The sequence below is a fragment of the Lolium rigidum genome, chromosome 1, assembly GCF_022539505.1.
Source record: "Lolium rigidum isolate FL_2022 chromosome 1, APGP_CSIRO_Lrig_0.1, whole genome shotgun sequence".
In the NCBI taxonomy this organism is placed as follows: domain Eukaryota; kingdom Viridiplantae; phylum Streptophyta; class Magnoliopsida; order Poales; family Poaceae; genus Lolium; species Lolium rigidum.
In genome coordinates, this window is record NC_061508.1 from 151,195,889 (window position 1) to 151,204,250 (window position 8,362).

The window sequence follows — 8,362 nt, forward strand, 5'->3', positions numbered from 1 at the left end:
TGTGGAGCTTATTTTGCGGAAAGCTAGTTTTCCTTTGTAAACAGGAGGGAGCAGAAGCTCGTGTATTCAGACCATTTTCAAAAGGGGTAAGAGAGCGATAACAACTCTAGCTCTAAGATCATCATGTTGAATCCACCGAAACTTCATCATTACCTGAACCTATCACCTAGGATCACCCCCTCGACACCCTGAAAGGGAATCCTTATCACACATTGATATCAGGTTTTACGATTAGGTTCAAGTTGTCTATGATCACAGAATCCATCACCAAGTCATCCATAACCGTGGACACGGCTTTTCGAAAAGATTTACCCTGCAGGGGTGTACAACTTTACCCACACGCGCCGACCGACTCTTTGTGCCACTAGTATAACACACTTCCTTGGTGTGCTGGCAGAGGGTGGTCGACCAAAACCTTTCCCTTACTTCGCCTATTCCATGAGTCAAACTAACTGGGGAACTCCATCATCGTAGGTAGCCATTCTCCGAGGCGGTCCCGGTCATTATGCGCAGGGGATCCAGTTCAATGCCTCCAGCATCCTTCACCCTAGCCACCCCTGTATGATGCACTTTGAAAACCTTTTCCACCTTTTCCCCATGCGTATGGCAAATGGAACTCGCAAACTAATTGACTCATGGGTAAGCTAGGCAAGTTCGGGCAAAGGGGTTCCCATGGGCCCCGTGTGGTTGTAAACTCAGTCTTGGTTCCGAAGGCGAGAACTCAGGTCCTAGTATCAGCGAGAATGAGTCAAATCACCACATCCCCATGTGGCGGCCCATCCAAGCCTTTAAACATGTTTATTAACAACAAGACCGATCTTACCACGTCATCCCGTCAAACTAGGTTCATTCGTAGCTCGATTCATCAACCGGATGTGTCAGACTTCAACAGCTAAGCATAGCTAAGCATAACACATATATGGCTCTAGCGATGCGAACAAGCTCAGACCTAGTTCTGCTGGGAGCGGTGGATCAGGAACTCTGGGCTACAATGGATGGAACATGCACACATAGGATATCTACAACTGCCGACAAAACATATTAGAAGCGGATGCAATATGTAAGAACCAGAAATAAAGCATTTCGAAACCATATATGAACCAGCTTAGGGCTTGCCTTGTCCCTCGTTGTTCGGGTGATGCTCTTCATTGGCGTTGATCTCAGGCTCGCGTTCGGTCCCTATCGTGAAGAACCAAACACCGGAAAGGAATAGCACGATCAAGACAAGGTACAATGCAATGCACATACAATATGATTACATGTCATATTAAAGAGGTTCGAGTAACCCTAGGTGCATTGACAGAATTAAGAGGGGTTTGGCACCGACTCCGGCACATGAGAGGGGTCGATTTAGGGTTTCTACTAGGGCTCATATTTAATTGGTTCAAAGATGTATGCAACATGGATAAACAACTAGGATTTGTTTTTCTGATCATTTTGATATATAATTTTATATTTTTCTGATTTAAAATGAATTATTTATGAATTTCCCAAGTTTAATTCATTTTAAAAACAATTTCTGAAAATTCTATAAAAATAATAAAAGTTTAACAATTTGGACCCACATGTCATAATTTTATTGTTTTCTAAACATTTCATAAATTATTTAAAATTCTGACAGATGGGGTCCACCTATCAATATTTTTCCATTACAGAAAATACAGAAATGAATTACTGGAAAAACAGAAAATAGAAAAAGATTAATGACGTCACGCTGACGTCATGCTGACGTCAGCGGCGCCATTGCTCACTGGGAGCTCGGGTGCTGTTGCAATCGGGCGATTCGGCCCGCGATTGCATGCGCGTGCAGGGGGAAAGGGGCGGCTCGACGCGGCGGGCCGTTTGGTGGCGGCGCCGCCCTTGATTGGTCGCCGGAGCTTCGCCGGAGACGAAGCTCGACGGTGGCCGGGGCAGGTGCTGCGCGGCGGCGGTGCTACAGGGCGATAGAGAGCGAGCTGAGGGGACCAGGAGGGAGAGGAGCTCACCCTCGATGCAATGGAGAGGTCGGCGGTGGCCGGGGAAGTTCGCCGGCGGTGAATCGAGCCGGAGTCCGGCCGGCAGTATGGCTAGGGTTAGGTATTTTCGCGGCCGCAGGAGAGCACGTGGGAGAGGGGAAATGGGCTAGGGCTTCCTGGGCGGCGGCGGCGAGCTTTTATAGCCGCCAGGGGGCGGCGGGGACGATCGGAGCCACCGGCGCCATCGGGTGGTCGGCGTGCTGCCAGCGACCTGCTTCGGTCGGCGGGGAGACGATGGCATTTTTGCAAAAACCCCCTCGGGGAAAAACTTGGGCTGGTGGGGTGCGGCTGGGCCGAGTTGGGCCGAGCCAGGGAGAAAAGAAAGAGAGAGGGAGATGGGCTGCGCCCATGAGAGGGAAGAGAGGGGCTCTCTCTCTATTTTTTTCCCTTTTCTTTTTCTAGTTTTTGTTTCTCTTTTCAAATTTCAAATCTGTTTTGAATTTTGTTTGAACTCAAATTTTTCCAGAGAACAATAAACACACACATGGGTTTTATTGAAAACAACAAAACCATGTGACTCACTTTATAAAATCTTGAGAGAAATTTGAGACAAATAATTAGAGAAGGATTTGCATAATAGAAAATGGAGATGCAAATTTGGCTCAAATTCAAACTATATGCATGCAATGCTCATGAACACTCATTTATTTATAAACACAAGGTTGGGATGTTACAACTCTACCCCCCTTACAAGAATCTCGTCCACGAGATTCCTAGATTTTAGAAAAGAAGGAAGGGTACTCAGATCGTAAACGATCTTCTCGTTCCCAGGTTGCTTCTTGCTCAGAATGATTAGACCACTGAATTTTCAGGAACTTGATGCTCTGACGTCGAGTTTTACGCTCGGCTTCATCAAGGATACGAATAGGATGTTCTCGATAAGTTAGATCCTTTTGAAGGTCAAGAGTCTCGTGATCAACACCACGGATAGGATCTTTGAAGCAACGTTGAGTTGAGACACATGGAAGACATCATGAACTTCAGGAAAATTGGAAGGTAACTCCAACTTGTAGGAAACATTACCACGCTTGGAAAGGACACGGAAAGGACCAACATAGCGAGGAGCTAGCTTGCCTTTGATACCGAAACGACGGACACCCTTGAGAGGAGTGACCCGAAGATAAGCTTGATCACCAATCTCATACTTCACTTCTTGATGATGGCGATCATAATAGCTCTTTTGACGGGACTGAGCAGTTTTCAGACGCTCGCGAATGATGCGAACTTGATCTTCTTCTTCATCGATTATATCTGGTCCGAAGAACTTTCTTTCTCCGGTTTCAGACCAGTTCAAAGGAGTTCTACACCTTCTGCCATACAAAGCTTCAAAAGGTGCCATGCCCAGGCTGGATTGGAAGCTGTTGTTATAGGTGAACTCAAGCAAATGGAAGGCACTTTTCCCAATCTTTACCGAAGGATATAACACAGGCCCCGAGCATGTCTTCAAGAATTTGATTGACTCTTTCTGGCTTGACCACCGGTTTGAGGATGATAGGCGGTGCTGAAGGAAAGACGAGTTCCCATAGCTTGTTGAAAGCTAGACCAGTAACTTTGAGGTAAACGGACTCCCACGATCGAAATGATCTTCTTAGGAACACCATGAAGATCGACTATCCGTGAGATATACAGATCTGCTAGTTGACTAGCTTCTATGTCTTCTCGGATAGGAAGGAAGTGAGCAACCTTGGATAGACGATCAATGACTACCCATATAGCATCTTTTCCATTTTTGGTCTTGGGGAGACCGGTAATGAAATCCATGCCAATTTCATCCCATTTCCACTCTGGAATTGATAGAGGTTGGAGAGTGCCAGCAGGTCTTCGATGTTCAGCTTTTACACGACGACAAACGTCGCATTCAGCAACAAACTTAGCGATCTCTTGTTTCATCCCAGCACCACCAGTAATCTTTGACGGAGATCCCGATACATCTTGGTACTACCAGGATGGATGGAGAGGGGTGATTCATGGGCTTCGTAAGGATTAGCTCTTTGAGATCCGATTTATCCGGCACGACTAGACGCTTACCGAAATAAATGGTACCTTGATCATCAATGGAGAAACATTTAGCAACTCCGCTAGCATTGTTCTTCTTGATCTCGGTAATGCCAGAATCTTGCATCTGTGCCTTGTTGATCTGGTCTTCAAGAGAGGGTTTCACCTCTAGATTAGCAAGGAATCCACTAGGAACAATCTCAAGGTTGAGTTTTGCAATTTCCTCATAGAGAGAAGGTTGTGCTTGCTTAACCATCAGATTGTTGCAATAGGACTTCCGACTTAGCGCATCGACGAACGACATTGGCTTTGCCTGGTTTATAGTTGAGACCCAAGTCATAATCTTTTATGACTTCCAACCATCTTCACTGTCTGTTATTCAGATCCGGTTGGGTGAAAAGATACTTCGGACTTTGATGATCCGAGTACAACTCGCAACGATTACCATAAAGGTAAGGTCGCCATTGCTTAAGAGCATGGATCATAGCTGCAAGCTCGAGATCATGAGTAGGATAATTTACCTCATGTGGTTTCAACTGTCGAGAGGCATAGGCCACCACATGGCCATCTTGCATCAACACACATCCGAGACCTTGGAGAGAGTCATCACAATAGACAACGAAGTCTTTGCTTGTGTCGGGAAGGACGAGCACAGGAGCAGTAGTCAGCTTAGTTTTCAAAACCTGGAAACTCTCTTCAGCCTTTTCTGACCATTCGAACTTCTTATCTTTCTTGAGAAGATCGGTCATTGGCTTGGCAATCTTGGAGAAATTTTCAATGAATCGGCGGTAATAACACGCCAGACCGAGAAAACTCCGAATCTCCTTAGCTGACTTAGGTGTCTTCCAGCCAAGAACGGCTTGAACTTTATCCGGAATGACCGCAACACCTTTTTAGAGATAACATGACCAAGGAATATGAGCTCTTTTAACCAGAACTCACATTTGGAGAACTTGGCGTAGAGACGGTGCTCACGAAGTTTGGTTAGCACCGCGACGAAGATGTTCATCATGTTCATCTTCGGTTTTGGAGTAGATCGAATATCGTCGATGTAGACCACGACGAACTTGTCAAGATACTCCATGAAAACAGAGTTCATGAGCCGCATAAAAGTGGCCGGAGCATTTGTGAGGCCAAAGGACATGACGTATGTACTCGTAAAGACCATAACGAGTTGTGAACGCTGTCTTTGGAATGTCCTCTTTTCGGATTTTGATTTGATGGTACCCTGATCTCAAATCCATCTTGGAGAAGACTGTGGCACCGGACAACTGATCAAATAGATCATTGATTATAGGAAGAGGGTATTTCTTTTTGATAGTCACTGCGTTGAGCGGACGGTAGTCAACAACCAGCCGCGGAATGTTGGTATCTCTCTTCTTGACAAAGAGGGCAGGGCAACCCCAGGAAGAAGTACTGGGTTGTATGAAATTCTTCTCTTCTAACTCCTCTAACTGCTTCTTCAGTTCAACCAACTCTTCCGGAGGCATACGATATGGTCTCCGGGAAACAGGAGCAGTTCCGGGAACCAACTCAATGACAAAGTCCACACTTCGATTAGGTGGCAAGCCAGGTAACTCTTCAGGGAAGACATCTGGAAAGTCACGGACCACCCAGACATCAGAGATTTCTGGTTTAGGTAGGACTTCAACGGCATACAACTCAGCTTCAGGAGTAAACCTTGCCGACGGAGGTATTGCGGATGGAGCCCAATATAGAATACTTTTGCCAGAAAGATCGGTCAGCACAATAGACCTGGCTGCGCAATCAATGACAGCCTTATGCTTTACTAGCCAATCCATGCCCAAGATGACATCAATGTCAGTGGACTTGAGGGCAATGAGATAGGTGGGGAACAAAAGATGCCCTATATTGATTATAACCTCAGGGGTAATCCAAATGGTTTGCCAATGAGAACCAGGAGTTGTGATCTCTAGAGGGGAGGGCATTGTCTCGAAGGGTATATCATGCCTTTGTGCAAACTCTTGAGATATGAATGTATGCGATGCTCCGGAATCAAACAGAACTGTAGCTAGGATTGAGTTTATATAGAGTGTACCCATTAGGACGCTTGGATCCTCTTCAGCCTCATCGCCAGAGACATGGGTAGACGAGCACGACAAGAGGAGGGATCAACGGAATGGATCTTGGGTTAAAGGCCAGCATCATGTACTTAGATTCACACTAAGAGAACCGAGCACAATCCGGGACCTTCGGTTCAAGTCCAAGGGGAAAACACAAATAAAGGGTAACTACTATCTGAGTGACACGGAGGACACTACGAGGTAGTAATCACAAAGTAACTTTCAAGAAAATTAAAAAAAAGGAGGCATCCAAGGTAAAAGGAAACCTTGAAGCCTAGAACAGAATTATGTGGAACCCACAAAGTAAAAAGATCATGAGAAACAGATTCCTTGGAAAGGATTTCAATGGAATGATAACATCAACTGAATGGAAGGAACAAGATTCAGATCAACTGATGTAACTTTAGGAACACTGAGTTAAGCAACCAGGTACGGAGTACTTTTAGAGAAAACAACCCAAACCCGTAGATCCTAGATGTTTGGAATTAACAGGGTAGAGGTAAAACCTTTTTCAATCAAAACAAGGTAAGATGACTCAGCATTAGAGTGACACCAGGTAAGGAGTAAAAAGATTCCTATTCAGATGTTTTTGGAAATACTTTTGTGTTTCAAATAGTTTTCACAACTACTAGACTCAACATCGACCAGTAGAAAGGGTTTCCTATAGGCAGTCCTGCTCTGATACCAAAACCCGTCACGACCCCGGAGGTCGTGGCTAGACAAACCCGTATATCACATCCGGCATAAGCCTAACCTAGATCTCTAGGGCCTACAGTAGTGAGAATCGGTAACACAACAGTTGACTCTACGACCGAAAGCAAATATATTACAACTCTTAGCGTACTTAAGATCCAAATTTATTACACGCGAGGTCACCGACCACAATTCAACAAGCAACGGAAAGCAAATTATGTTATCTAGATAACAAGATCGCAAAGGGCCTAAGAGGCCATAACATAAGGCGACGTCCCAGCCCATAAGTCTCAGTGCTGCCGCCCGAGGAACTCCAAACTACTCGTCGACGTCAAGGTAGAAGCCACCATCGCTGGAAGAACTTCGTCCGAAACAAAGCATGCAAGGCCGAGCACAGTGGACTCAGCCAAGACTTAGTACAACCCGTTAGCAAAGCGGGTATGCGAGGCTTTATGTGGAGCTTATTTTGCGGAAAGCTAGTTTTCCTTTGTAAACAGGAGGGAGTAGAAGCTCGTGTATTCAGACCATTTTCAAAAGGGGTAAGAGAGCGATAACAACTCTAGCTCTAAGATCATCATGTTGAATCCACCGCAACTTCATCATTACCTGAACCTATCACCTAGGATCACCCCCTCGACACCCTGAAAGGGAATCCTTATCACACATTGATATCAGGTTTTACGATTAGGTTCAAGTTGTCTATGATCACAGAATCCATCACCAAGTCGTCCATAACGTGGACACGGCTTTTCGAAAAGATATACTCCGCAGGTGATACGTCTCCGACGTATCGATAATTTCTTATGTTCTATGCCATATTATTGATGATACCTACATGTTTTATGCACACTTTATGTCATATTCGTGCATTTTCTGGAACTAACCTATTAACAAGATGCCGAAGTGCCGCTTCTCGTTTTCTGCTGTTTTTGGTTTCGTAAATCCTAGTAACGAAATATTCTCGGAATTGGACGAAACGAAGACCCAGGGGCCTATTTCGCCACGAACCTTCCGAAGACCGAAGAGCATACGAAGTGGGGCCACGAGGTGGCCAAACCACAAGGCGGCGCGGCCAAGCGGGGCCCGCGCCGCCCCGTGGTGTGGGCCCCTCGTCGCCCCCCGACTCGCCCTTCCGCCTACTTAAAGCCTCCGTCGCGAAACCCCCGAGGAAAAAACCACGATACGGAAAACCTTACCGAGACGCCGCCGCCGCCGATCCCACCTCGGGGATCTCGGAGATCTCCTCCGCACTCTGCCGGAGAGGGGATTCATCTCCCGGAGGACTCTACACCGCCATGGTCGCCTCCGGAGTGATGAGTGAGTAGTTCACCCCCGGACTATGGGTCCATAGCAGTAGCTAGATGGTTGTCTTCTCCTCATTGTGCTTCATTGTTGGATCTTGTGAGCTGCCTAACATGATCAAGATCATCTATCCGTAATACTCTATGTTGTGTTTGTCTGGGATCCGATGGATAGAGAATACCATGTTATGTTAATTATCAAGTTATTACATATGTGTTGTTTATGATCTTGCATGATCTTCGTTACTAGTAGAGGCTCTGGCCAAGTTTTTGC